Raw genomic sequence first — 12242 nt, forward strand, 5'->3', positions numbered from 1 at the left:
ATTACTCCTGTACATACTCTTCTCTGTGATGTGATGGCCTTCAGGTACTATATTCGTAAAGAACATCTCATGCAGCAACACCGTGGATCATGCTTATTATATGAGCTGCCAGTCTATCTGAGAAAATTCCACGTTTACTATAATTTAGCAGGTATACTGCTGAACCGTTGAAATTTGCAAAACTGTGCAATGCATGTCTTGTATTGGCAATGTGAAGCTTCAAAAAATGCAATAAAAATGTAGGGTCTGACTAACCTGTTCCCATTTGTTACCTCTTTAGTCAACCTTCCTGCACTGTTGTTTTGAATTGCTTACTTATAGGTATAGTATGCCCCTTTAGGTACAGATCTATGGAAATATGAATTTGTACTGTTTTTTTCTTTTTTGAATAAGTAAGTAAATATTGGTAACGCTGGCATTGAATGGTGTGATTTAGTGTTGGTTAATGTGGTACAGAGGGTATTTGGCAATAAAATTTAAATTAGGGAGAATATATTTACTGCCTGTCATGAGGCTGGCTTATGAACTATGAGCTTGATATTTGGCAGAATATGTAAGAACTGATAATTAGGTATGTGTGTGCAGGTAGTGACATTTGTTTAAAACAAAGTACTGTAAAACTGAATTCATTTATGCCTCTTACTTTGCTCAGTTTCTCATAGACAAGTAATAAAATATACCAATAATATCTCTCTTTACAATAAACTTTAATTATAGAGACACCTGATAAAATTCAGATGAGCTATCTGCTCACTGGGTATGAGGATTCTAATAAATATAACTGGCAACGTGCGTGTGTGCACGCGTATGTGTGTATCAGAAAGTGAGAGAGAAACTCATCCATAATAGCACTGGCAGCTTTCAAGGTGGGATTTACTGCTTTTGCACAGCTTTATTGGCTGAAATTATCATTATCAAATTAGAACAGGGTGTTGTATTTTGGTGGGTTTTTTTCAACCTTGTATGTAGCTAAGAAGAATAACAGATACTCTAGGTATAAAGTAAATGATTCTCTGCTTAATGATTCACATTGTGGTATTTTTTTTACTTAATTTTAAAAATGTAAAATATCTGTTTTTGTTTTTTTAATGACAGGTTTCAGAGTAGCAGCCGTGTTAGTCTGTATTCGCAAAAAGAAAAGGAGTACTTGTGGCACCTTAGAGACTAACAAATTTATTAGAGCGTAAGCTTTCGTGAGCTACAGCTCACTTCATCGGATGCATGAAATTTTCTTTTTGTTTTTTTAATGTTAGTGAGAGATTTAGCTACAGTAGCACTCTAAAACTCAAAATAACATTGGACTGTACTATGTAAACTTTCCCACTCACTTTTACCAATACTTCTCAATCCTGACTCGTAATATCCTGCTATTCTCCAGAGCAGAGACTGCCAGTCATGCTGTATTGTGTTTTGTTTTCAGATTGGAAAAAATCCACTAGAAAACAGATTAAGACCTCCCAAATTATGGCCAGATGCTATGATGTACTGGGTGCCTCCTGAAAGAGTTCAGCATCTCCTACAATCATTTTCCTTAATCATGGAACTACAAGTCATATTTGAAACTAGGTCCTCAGAAGTAAAAGGCTGGTGCACTAACTCAGTGTGCTGTTTACTCCCCCCCTCACACCTTACTTCCTGACCCTCTATCAAATATTATTCCAGTGAACTTCTGAACGGCACAGCAATTAGAGATGGCCAGAAATAAAGTAGGGACACAAACTCAGTATTTACTTACTTGAAGACAACATGATAATGCAAGTTAGCATTTAATTATCCTATTTAGAGATGCTGGTGGGTATGTGTGCTACCTCCCTCTACTGGCGGGAATTAGATATGCAGTATGTTCATTGTTTTATAAGTGTCACCTTCTGGTGCCTAAAGAAAAGAAGTACTTGTGGCACCTTAGAGACTAACAAATTTATTAGAGCATAAGCTTTCGTGAGCTACAGCTCACTTCATCGGATGCATTCTGGTGCCTAACCTGCATAGAAAATATAAGCTCTTTAGGAAAAGAAATGGAATTTCTACAATAGTTCAGGTGCAAGAAACCTGGATTATTTTGTATTCTTTTCCTTCTGCTTCATATATGCAATTAGTTGACAACTGAGATTGCTGTGTAAATATTGTTATAACCTATCGTTAGTGGTGAAGTTACTGTTCAGTTTTATTATTATCATTGTTGTTCCCCAAGGTACCAGTCTAGATTGGCATTGTGCTAGGCATTCTAAAAACATACATAAAAATGTGGTTCTTGCTCCAAAGAGCTATTCTGCCACATCTATGGAATCATTGCTTTGTTCTGAGAACCTCTAACTCTGCATGCGTAACTCTGCGGTTCAGAATAGAGATTGAAGCACAACATTCAAATACTTCTCTGTGGATCAAATGAGATGCTCACTTACATTTTTAAAGTGATACATAGTAATGATGAATGAATGCTCTGCTATTTGATTTTGGCATTCCCCGTACCTGAAAATCTAATATTCAGCATCTTGCCAGATGCTTACAGGACCCTGTTTCTCTGGACCAAGCGCTCCCAGCAGTTCATGGGATTCCCTTTTAACTTAACGTGTTACTGGGGGGCTGTCCACTGACCTGCAAACCTCCTCCTACTTAGCTCCAAGTCTTTGACCGGAGAGTTCCTTCCCTTCCTACCAGGATCTTGAGAGAGAGATAGGTGGCCATGTCCCATCTTTAATCTTTGAGATGAGGCACCTGTCAGTCCCACAGATTTCATTCCAAGAAAATAGCCTTTTTGAACCAATCCTATTGAATGGTGCCTCAGTTGTCCCAGAATCCCTTGTGGCATAGCTATGGAAACCACAGAGTTTGGAGCCAAGTGCTATAGTTAAGGAAACTCCAGTCTCCCTAATTTTCTCACATGGATTTCTGTGCAGTAGGGTGGGTCTCAGGCTGCAGGGAGCTATTTAGATAGACACTGGCAGTAACTGGACAGGATTGTTTCCTGCTCCCACTGCTTTGCTTTGGGGGAATGGCAGTACTCTCTTTCCCCAAAAGGTATTTCCCAAAATAATGAAAGTAATAGCTCCCCTGGTGGGCCCTGTAGAAGCATCAAGATGGAGAGAGCAGCATCTAGTGCTCTTGAGGGACTCTAGAAGAGTGAAAAGGGGATGGGGTCAATTGGCCTATATATGGATCTCAATATGATGGATATTGCCAGCCAATAGGGCATACCAGAAAATATGTGCTAGCCTGCTGGCAGGTGGGGGAATCTGCAGGGATACAAAGTGTTGGTCTGATGTGAGTCAGCACAGACCCTTACTACTTAACAGTTAATTGTTACCCTTGTGGGGTGTATGCCACATAGTTCAACAGTTCTGTTTCCATCCAGAAGAGGCTAGTTCTACACATACACACTAGCACGTTCATGAAATTTTAATTTAACATATATCATGATAGTGTAATAACAGTAGTGGATGCCTGAATTATACAAATATTGTTTCTTACATGCAAGGTCCTGACCAATGCCAGAAATCACTGTTAATTTTCTTTTGGTATTTAAGAAAAGCTCTTTACAGTGGGTGGAAAAGCTGCCACCAAACAGGAAAATGCCCTTATATAAGTGGTAGGATAACATAACAAAGGTTCTGTTGTGGCTACTGCACAGGAGAACTAATGCAAAGAAACATAGTTTACTGTACCTGTACATTTTTATACTCACCAGGGGCAACATACAAATTTGTGTACACACACACATTTTTCATCAGAAGTTTTTAGGTGACAGTATAATGTGCTAGTAATTGACCCATTTGAGAGTTTTGACAAGAATCCCAAAATGAACTAGGATAAATACCAATCTGTATAACTAAGCAATTGTTTTTACAACGTTTTTGGACATAAATGCATACCAGGCTGCAGTACCAGACACACACCAACAGGGCACAAGGACTCATATCAAGGTTGTGCTAAACTATTTTAACTGTTTTATGTTGGTCATTGGCGTCATTGGAGTTAGTCCTGATTTACTCTGGTGTAAGCAAGGAGACAATCAGGCCACGAGGCTCTGAGGCAGATAGAAATGATAGTTGATAGTTGAAAACTGGCTTTCTAAAATATATAGTAACAGGAGGATTGGGAAGAACCCAGCAATTTTTAGGATTGTGCGACACTTTTTTGTGGCAAAAATTGATGTACCTGAATTTTTGTGCAATTGTCTGAGTTTCTTTAGTTGTAAATTTCCAGTGGAAAAATGTGTGGCAGCTTCCATTATTACTGTTGGTTGTCACTTATTTTTACAGTTCCAAGGGTGTGCATAATGTTCTACAAGGACACATAATACAAGTGGAGTGGACTGCAGAGCCCAGAGACTAAGGACTGAGTCCTGCAAACACAGGACTGTTTTCATGGGCATGAGTTTTTCCTATTGAGCTGTAGAAAATATGTATATTCAGTCACACAAGTATATTTACGTATATGTTAGTATTTGAAGGATGAGTTAAGTATAACTAGAACTGAGTGCAAATTAGAATTTAATATCTCATGGGAAATTCCAATATTGCAACATTTTTTATCTCACTGGGACAAAAAGTTGAAATATCCTTTTTTTTTCTTTTTCTTTTTAGAATTAATGTCCAGAAAAATGTCTGTTTGGAAGTGATCAAACATTTCAGTTCAGTTTTTTGAACTAACCCAGAATTCTTTGTTTCAAGACAGTTCAATGTTAAACTGCATTTTTCTGTTGTGGTGTACTGCCTTATCAGAGTTGTGGTGGTTGTAGTGCCTGATTCTCTCATTGTCTGTCTCCTTTGTCAGGCTCCCTGACTGGACTGTATCTCCTCAAATGAACTTGCAGCCATGTGACTCCCAGGGTTCACCATGCTGCTCTGTGTTGCATAGTGGAAGATGTTGTGTGGCCTGAAAACATTACAGGTGAGTTTGACAATCTGAAATATTTTGATTTAGGTATAGCCGACCCAAAATGAAATCTTTTGTTTGAGTATTTCTAAAATAAAATAAACAAAAATGTTAGCAAAAGTTTGCAGAAACTGCCTTTTCCATTGGAAATTCATACCAATGGAGAATTCCTGACAAGATCTAGGTATAACAAAGGAATGGCTAACTGACAAAGGGAAAGTGCTATAGGATGGAGAAGGGTAAAAGTACAATGCATAGAGTTCCATTAGAAGAGTAATGACAGGTTTCAGAGTAGCGGCCGTATTAGTCTGTATTCGCAAAAAGAAAAGGAGTACTTGTGGCACCTTAGAGACTAACAAATTTATTAGAGCATAAGCTTTCGTGAGCTACAGCTCACTTCATCGGATGAGAAGAGTAAGAAATTCACCCACATGCCACATACATTTGTACAATTGTCTCTAAGATGTGCAAAAATGAATAGTCATCCATGTGTTCCCAATTAAAATAGTTCACAATAAAAGTTATTAAAAATATGAGTTAAACCTTTGTTGCGAACCAATCTCATTAATTTATTTTATTTGTGTATATATATATATATATATTTAGATTTGTTTCTTCATCTTTATAAGCTACAGTGTTAGTTAGAAGGCACAATGTCCAGTAAAAAAAAAAAAAAAGGTTTGAACATCAGTGGTGAAAGACTAACACAAAGGAGTCTTGAGAAAGGATTTGAAGGAAAAGGGAATAAGAATGAATGGCACACTGGATCAGGGACAATGTTCTAGGCATAAAGAGTAGCAGAAGAAAAGGCACAGAACTGCTTATGATACATGGAAGCTGGATTCTTTCAAAGCATGCAGAGATGGCAGAGTGTAGCATATGTCACGGGGGAGAAATAGGGTATGAGTGACAAACTGTAAACAGAGCAGAGGTGGACAAGACCTTAAAGGTGAGGACAGGAGTATGAAATGGTTTAAGAATGGTTTAATGCAGGGATTCTAGGAGGTATGCAACACAGTTGAAGTAGCTGGAAAGGAAGGTGATTTTAGCTGCAGCATGTACCATGGGCTTGTGGGAAGTGATATGGGAATCGGGGAGACCAGGCGGCTAGAATTTTCAGGAAAGAAAGCAATAGATGATCACTGCATGGACCAGGGATTTAATAATGATAATCTAGAGGAAGGAAAATCCTTATATCCAAATGAATATGGACAAATTAATGGAGCAGCTAAATAAATACTACACACAAGGACCAAATTCTGGTCTTATTTACCCAGGTGTCAGTGGAGTTTTCCAGGTTGATACAGCATAACTAAGAGCAGATTTTGGCCTATTATGTGTATAAATAGCAGCAGGAAACAGTGAATGTGTTAACTGCTCAAATGCGTTAATGAGCTTGTATTTGAATAAGGACTCTCAGGAACAGAAGGGAATATCTCACAGGGACAAATTTATACACAATCAGCAATTACTTTTTGGACCTCATAGAGGAATAAAGTTTTGATAGAAGCAATAGACAGAAAATACAGAAACCATACTTTGCCTTTATTTGTAAAAGTCACACTTGTAAAAAAGTCACAATTGTAAAAGTCAATGTATTCTTTCTAACAACGGGCGTATTTCAAAGAGTAACATATTATATATGCTGTTGTAAGGTGAATGAGCTAGAATAGTTGTTCTTTAGGTATAGAGCTGCAATAGCATGAATTTTATTAGGCTTCACTAATTTTCCTTCAGTTCTGGAAACTATAGATTTTAACCCAGCTGCTATAGAAATTTGGCTGATCTACAAATATCTTTAAAGAGTAAAAAGTGTTTCCCTAAATAAGCAATTAATGTGTGATGCATGCCATTGTAACTAGATATAGTACCAAAACTTCTAGACTCAATCAGGCAAAGGTTGTTATTTTATTTAGGAATAATTTGAAGATTTTATTTTTAATTAAAAATTTGTATTAAATCTGAGTTGCTTTTATTATGTGATTTTTTAAAATAAATTTTAAAAATTAGCACCGAAGTTAAACAACTAATGAGGGAGAGTTTATAGATGTGAATAGAATTAACTTAAGGAATGGGCAGCAGCCACTTAAAAGAATGAACTATTAAAATATGTGCTCATTTTCTTTGAAAAATACAGTGGAAACGGCCAAATTCTGGCTTCGTGTGCAGAGGCTCTTGCTTGAACACATGTATAGCGTTTCTGATGCAGAACATACAAATGATGAAATCATCCCAAAGTGAGGGAAAAATTGGTCTAGCGGCATTTAAAATATCAAGGGGCCAATTCCCAGTTTGGCCACAAGGGAATGTGGGATAAAAGTTTTCTGCTTCTAATACCCTCGCTCTCCAAAAAACCCACCGAGAAGCCACTCTGCAGCCCTTCTCTCCACCCCCAGCAACAGGAACATTTAGTATTTGTTCTAGCACAGGGTTAGGGGATCTAGTGGCATGGTGCACTGTTGTGCGTGCATGTGCCTTCTGACCTGACTGTAGTAAATACATGCCCTTCCAGTGCACAGATTATGCATCCTTAGTGATCATCTATGAGGGGATTCACACATGTGGCTTTCATTATCTTCAGTGGCATACGGTTAAATAGAAGTTAATGAGACCCATGCATGTGGGTTGAATTTGACCAAGTGGTATACAGATGTACACAATAGTGATGCACATCTTTCCCAGCGATCACAGCGTGGCATGTAATTTTTCAGTCCATGGGCCAAAATTATCTCTATCACCTCTAGTACATAGAAGCTGGTATTTTCTTTGTGAAAAATGACAACTGGAAGCATTTACTTAAATTGTCATTTAGTGTTGGCCAAACCAAAATTCAGGCCCTGTTCAATGGCGTCTGTGCATTACGAGGAGTGTGAATGGCTATTTGATGTTTACCCTCCTTCTATTTTGCTGATATTGCTGGTAGCATGTGGCAAAAGAATATCAGAGCTAGGGGACAGCAAGAGAAAGAAGGAGAAATTAGAGAGAAGGAACTAAAGAAAGGAAAAAATAAATACAGTTGTGAAAAAGATGGCCTGGGATAGAAGAGAATGATGGGAAAATAACATTTAACAGTCTGAGAAAACAGACTGAAACATGGCAGATGTGTTTTTATTAGAGGTAGATATTTTTGTAACACAAAAGCAGAGTGTGCTGATTTCCGGACCTTTTTTGGCATATCTTATATCTCTCTTCTTCAGTTTGTAGCTGCTACTGCTTCTCTTTTTTCTCTTTTTCTCTCCTCTTCTTTCTCCCTCTTTCATTGTAGGTGAATTAACATATGGCCCTTCAGTGCATGTCTGTCAGACTTTTTAGGCAGTCCTGCTACATACATATTGTCCAAAGTTATTATATCACCACAGGAATTTGAATGTGGATTTGATTTTGATTGTTAAAGTTTGGGGAGGGGGGAGAGAGAAAGAGAGAGAGAGAGAGAGAATATACTCCCTATTTTCTTCTTCGTGTAAGGGAGATGTATACAATACCGTTAGAATGGCATTAATGCCTTTATCGGAATATTTGCTTTCAGTCTACCATTCTTGTAGGTGTTTTCCAGCTGCAGTCGGTCTCTAGCTCTTTTATTTTGTGGGCCACTTAGGAAGAGAAAGATTCCTCTATGGACCACCGCATGTCTCTCAAATAATTTAATTCTGCTTACCATCGGGGCTGCTCTGTGGACTCCTGAAGGTCACAGTTAGAGAACTGCTGCTTTAGTGTAAGAGAAGTTAATTCCACACAAGACAACTATACACAGATACTCTGTATACGAGTTCTGTTTTTCACCATTCTCCTTTTAGAATGCACACATTGTGTGTTTGTTGATTATGACAGTTCTGTGTAATTTTATAATTTGTGACCGATCAACAAGCATTCAACCTGTAAAGTTTCTGGGCAGTATTGGGTTCCCAAATCCAAACACTTGCTTCCTCTCCTGAATTCTTAGGAAATTTGAATCCAAAGGTCATGGCTGGCTTTTATGTCTGTAATGTGCCAGGCAAAAGTCTAGATCTGAACACACATATGTTTAGAGCCATATATTGCAGCCCTGACTCATCTCCTATGATTGATGAAAATGGGTATGTACTTATTTTTTTTTAAATGACAGATATAAATATGACTAATTCCTTTCGCATGCCCAAACCTACTATAGCTTGGCATGTGAAATTATGTGTCATTAAGAGGGAAACACTGACTTAGTTCTGTATCAGAAACATTTCTTTTTTAGGTATGTATTAACTATTAGCCAGGCTTGTATAAGCATGACTATTTGTGCTGTACCACTGAGACACATAGAAGCAAGAAGAAACTGAAGTATTTTCTTTTTTCAATATACTTTTAAGGTGATCAAAGCAATCATAGTTCAACATCACTGAATGCCAAGGTTGAAAACCTGGCCGCATTGCAGTCAAAAGGAGTTTTGCCATTGACTTCAATAGATCCAGGATTTCACTGCAGGTTTCCACCCAGTGATTGTAGCATGATATTCTGTGATGAAACTTTTACTTCCTTTTTATAGAAACACGCTCATATTAAAATGGGTATGACATAACCATTTAAATGGCTTGATTACATCAATTGATCCAAGCAGAAGCATTTTTAAAAAGCCCCATGTTCAAGTACCTCAGCTGAAAACTCATTGCAAACTGTCTCCATTCTTTCTGTAAACACTCCGCTTTCTTCTTAAACAACACATTGAGAAGATGATCTATGATGAATAAAGCTCAATGCAGTCAATATTGAAAAATATATTCACATATTTGCCAAGTTTAGTGAACTTGAGATTTTTCATGATAAAAGATACCCATATTTATTTGGAAAAATGACATGATCAAGAGGGACTTACTGAAATGTACCTTCACAACAGGGTATAGTCAAACCACAATGCCATTAAACAGGTTACACATACAGTCACCTATTGTAAAATAAAAATAAGATTAGTTGAACTCAAAACCGTGCCAGGAAACCTCTTTCATGCTTCATCAGAGCATAATTTGTTTGAAGAAATGATGACTGTTACATATAATTATCTGATTATTTGCGGGTGGACAGGAAAACATGCCTAAACAACTTTGCATTATAAGGTTTTATTTAGTCATTGAATTATTTAATGTTTATGTAGCATTAAAATGAACTACACAAATCAAAATCAGTTAAAAGATTTGGCCAGATCACTTGTAGATTGCAAATTTGTATGGCAAGACACTTATTAAAGTAAAGATAAAACTTTTGATCTTCTTTTATTGTTAAAAATTGGATTTGATTTCATGATGTTACAATGTATTTACAGAGAAAAGAATGAAGTCATGTAAGCACATCAAATTAGTAATTGTGTCTACAAAACTCCCCCCCACAAAAAGTATGTAAGACACACTATTTTAATCCCCATTTTCCAAATGGTAATAGGAGTAGTTTTATTTGCATTTCCTGTGACATTTTCAAATTTCTTTATTTAGAAAGTGCTCCTTCGTAACTACTTGATTTTGATAGATTAGGACAAATGCACATCAAACACTGAATAATGTATTTCATTTCTGAGGTGCCTTTTTATGAGATTATGGATCATATAATGCCATCCATTTTTAGGCAGCTTGGGTGGAGGAAAGTGTGGAAAACTCCAGTAAAACAGTTTAATGTCTTTCAGAGGTAGAAACGTTTAACCAAGTGCATCATCATTTGCCCTTCTTTCACCTAAGTGGAAGCCTTTCCGTGTCATCATCATGTGGCTGGGCCTCTGCGAATTTGGTGGAGCATTGTTGATTAGAGGGGACATTGTCAGCATCACTAAATGAGCATACTTTGTCTCTTCAACTGTTAAAACTCAAAGGATGGTTACTCTACACAGTATGGTCTGGAATGTATCCATGGGGGAATATCCATAAAAATTAAAGCTACTCCTTTCAGCATTAACCTTCATGTTATTTCATCATCATGTTGCAAAATTCCTTTGGAGAAAGCAGATGGTAGATCTCGTGTGGGTTAGGAAGCATGATCAGTTCACGGGAGAATTTGGGTACCTTGAGCAGTAGTACCATAGGGAATGCCCTCCACAGGCTCCCCAGCATCTGAAGTATTTCCCCTTGGATTTCAGAATATCTACAAGCTTATATGGCCACTCATGCTACCTGCTCAGCAGAGACACAAACCATGCCTTCATGACAGCAAGTAGGAACTCAGTCTTCCAAGTACCTTAAACTCACAAGAGGAGTGTTTATTTTTGACAGAGGATTGTGATGTGGCCCTTTTTGTATGAAGGGGATTATTTTCTTTCACCTGAAGCTTTCTTGGAATGCACATCCATCATCAGTTCAGAAAATCCCTTAGGGAGTTTCACTAATAGTCTTGTTTAGACGCCATAGAAATTACAAAGACAGACACAGGGATAGACAAAAAGAAAGGCACAACAACAATGTAACACTGAACGTCACCATTGTACTGTGGAAGGAATGTAGCAACAAGTGGCTTATACGCACTTGTGTTCTTTATATATGCTGTTTGACATAAGTCTGATTTTTCAGAAGTAATTGGGAACTGCAAGCGCTCAGCACCTTTGAAATCAGGTCATAGCATAGAACCCCGACCTGGGGTATTCTATCTGCTACCCAAGATCCATAAACCTGGAAATCCTGGACACTCCATCATCTCAGGCACTGGCACCCTGACAGCAGGATTGTCTGGCTATGTAGACTCGCTCCTCAGGCCCTACGTTACCAGCACTCCCAGCTATCTTCGAGACACCACTGACTTCCTGAGGAAACAACAATCCATTGGTGATCTTCCTAAAAACACCATCCTAGCCACTATGGATATAGAAGCCCTCTACACCAACATTCCACACAAAGATGGACTACAAGCCATCAGGAACAGTATCCCCGATAATGTCACGGCTAACCTGGTGGCTGAACTTTGTGACTTTGTCCTCACCCATAACTATTTCACATTTGGGGACAATGTATACCTTCAAATCAGCTGCACTGCAATGGGTACCCGCATGGCCCCACAGTATGCCAACATCTTTATGGCTGACTTAGAACAACGCTTCCTCAGCTCTCGTCTCCTAATGCCCCTACTCTACTTGCGCTACATTGATGACATCTTCATCATCTGGACCCATGGAAAAGAAGACCTTCAGGAATTCCACCATGATTTCAACAATTTCCATCCCACCATCAACCTCAGCCTGGACCAGTCCACACAAGAGATCCACTTCCTGGACACTACGGTGCTAATAAGCGATGGTCACATAAACACCACCTTATATCGGAAACCTACTGACCGCTATTCCTACCTACATGCCTCTAGCTTTCATCCAGATCATACCACACGATCCATTGTCTACAGCCAAGCTCTACGATAGAACCGCATTTGCTCCA

At 38.2% G+C, this 12242-nt stretch overlaps 1 long non-coding RNA gene across 1 annotated transcript in view; it reads left to right on the top strand.

The window, feature by feature from the left end:
- LOC119853567 overlaps window positions 1-12242 on the top strand; it is a 569205-nt gene that overhangs the window by 507853 nt on the left and 49110 nt on the right. The window contains exon 4 of the long non-coding RNA XR_006280322.1: window positions 4774-4890. This is a non-coding gene — a long non-coding RNA (uncharacterized LOC119853567). The remainder of the gene's footprint in view (window positions 1-4773; window positions 4891-12242) is intronic.

This window comes from Dermochelys coriacea, chromosome 3, assembly GCF_009764565.3.
Source record: "Dermochelys coriacea isolate rDerCor1 chromosome 3, rDerCor1.pri.v4, whole genome shotgun sequence".
Classification (NCBI taxonomy): domain Eukaryota; kingdom Metazoa; phylum Chordata; order Testudines; family Dermochelyidae; genus Dermochelys; species Dermochelys coriacea.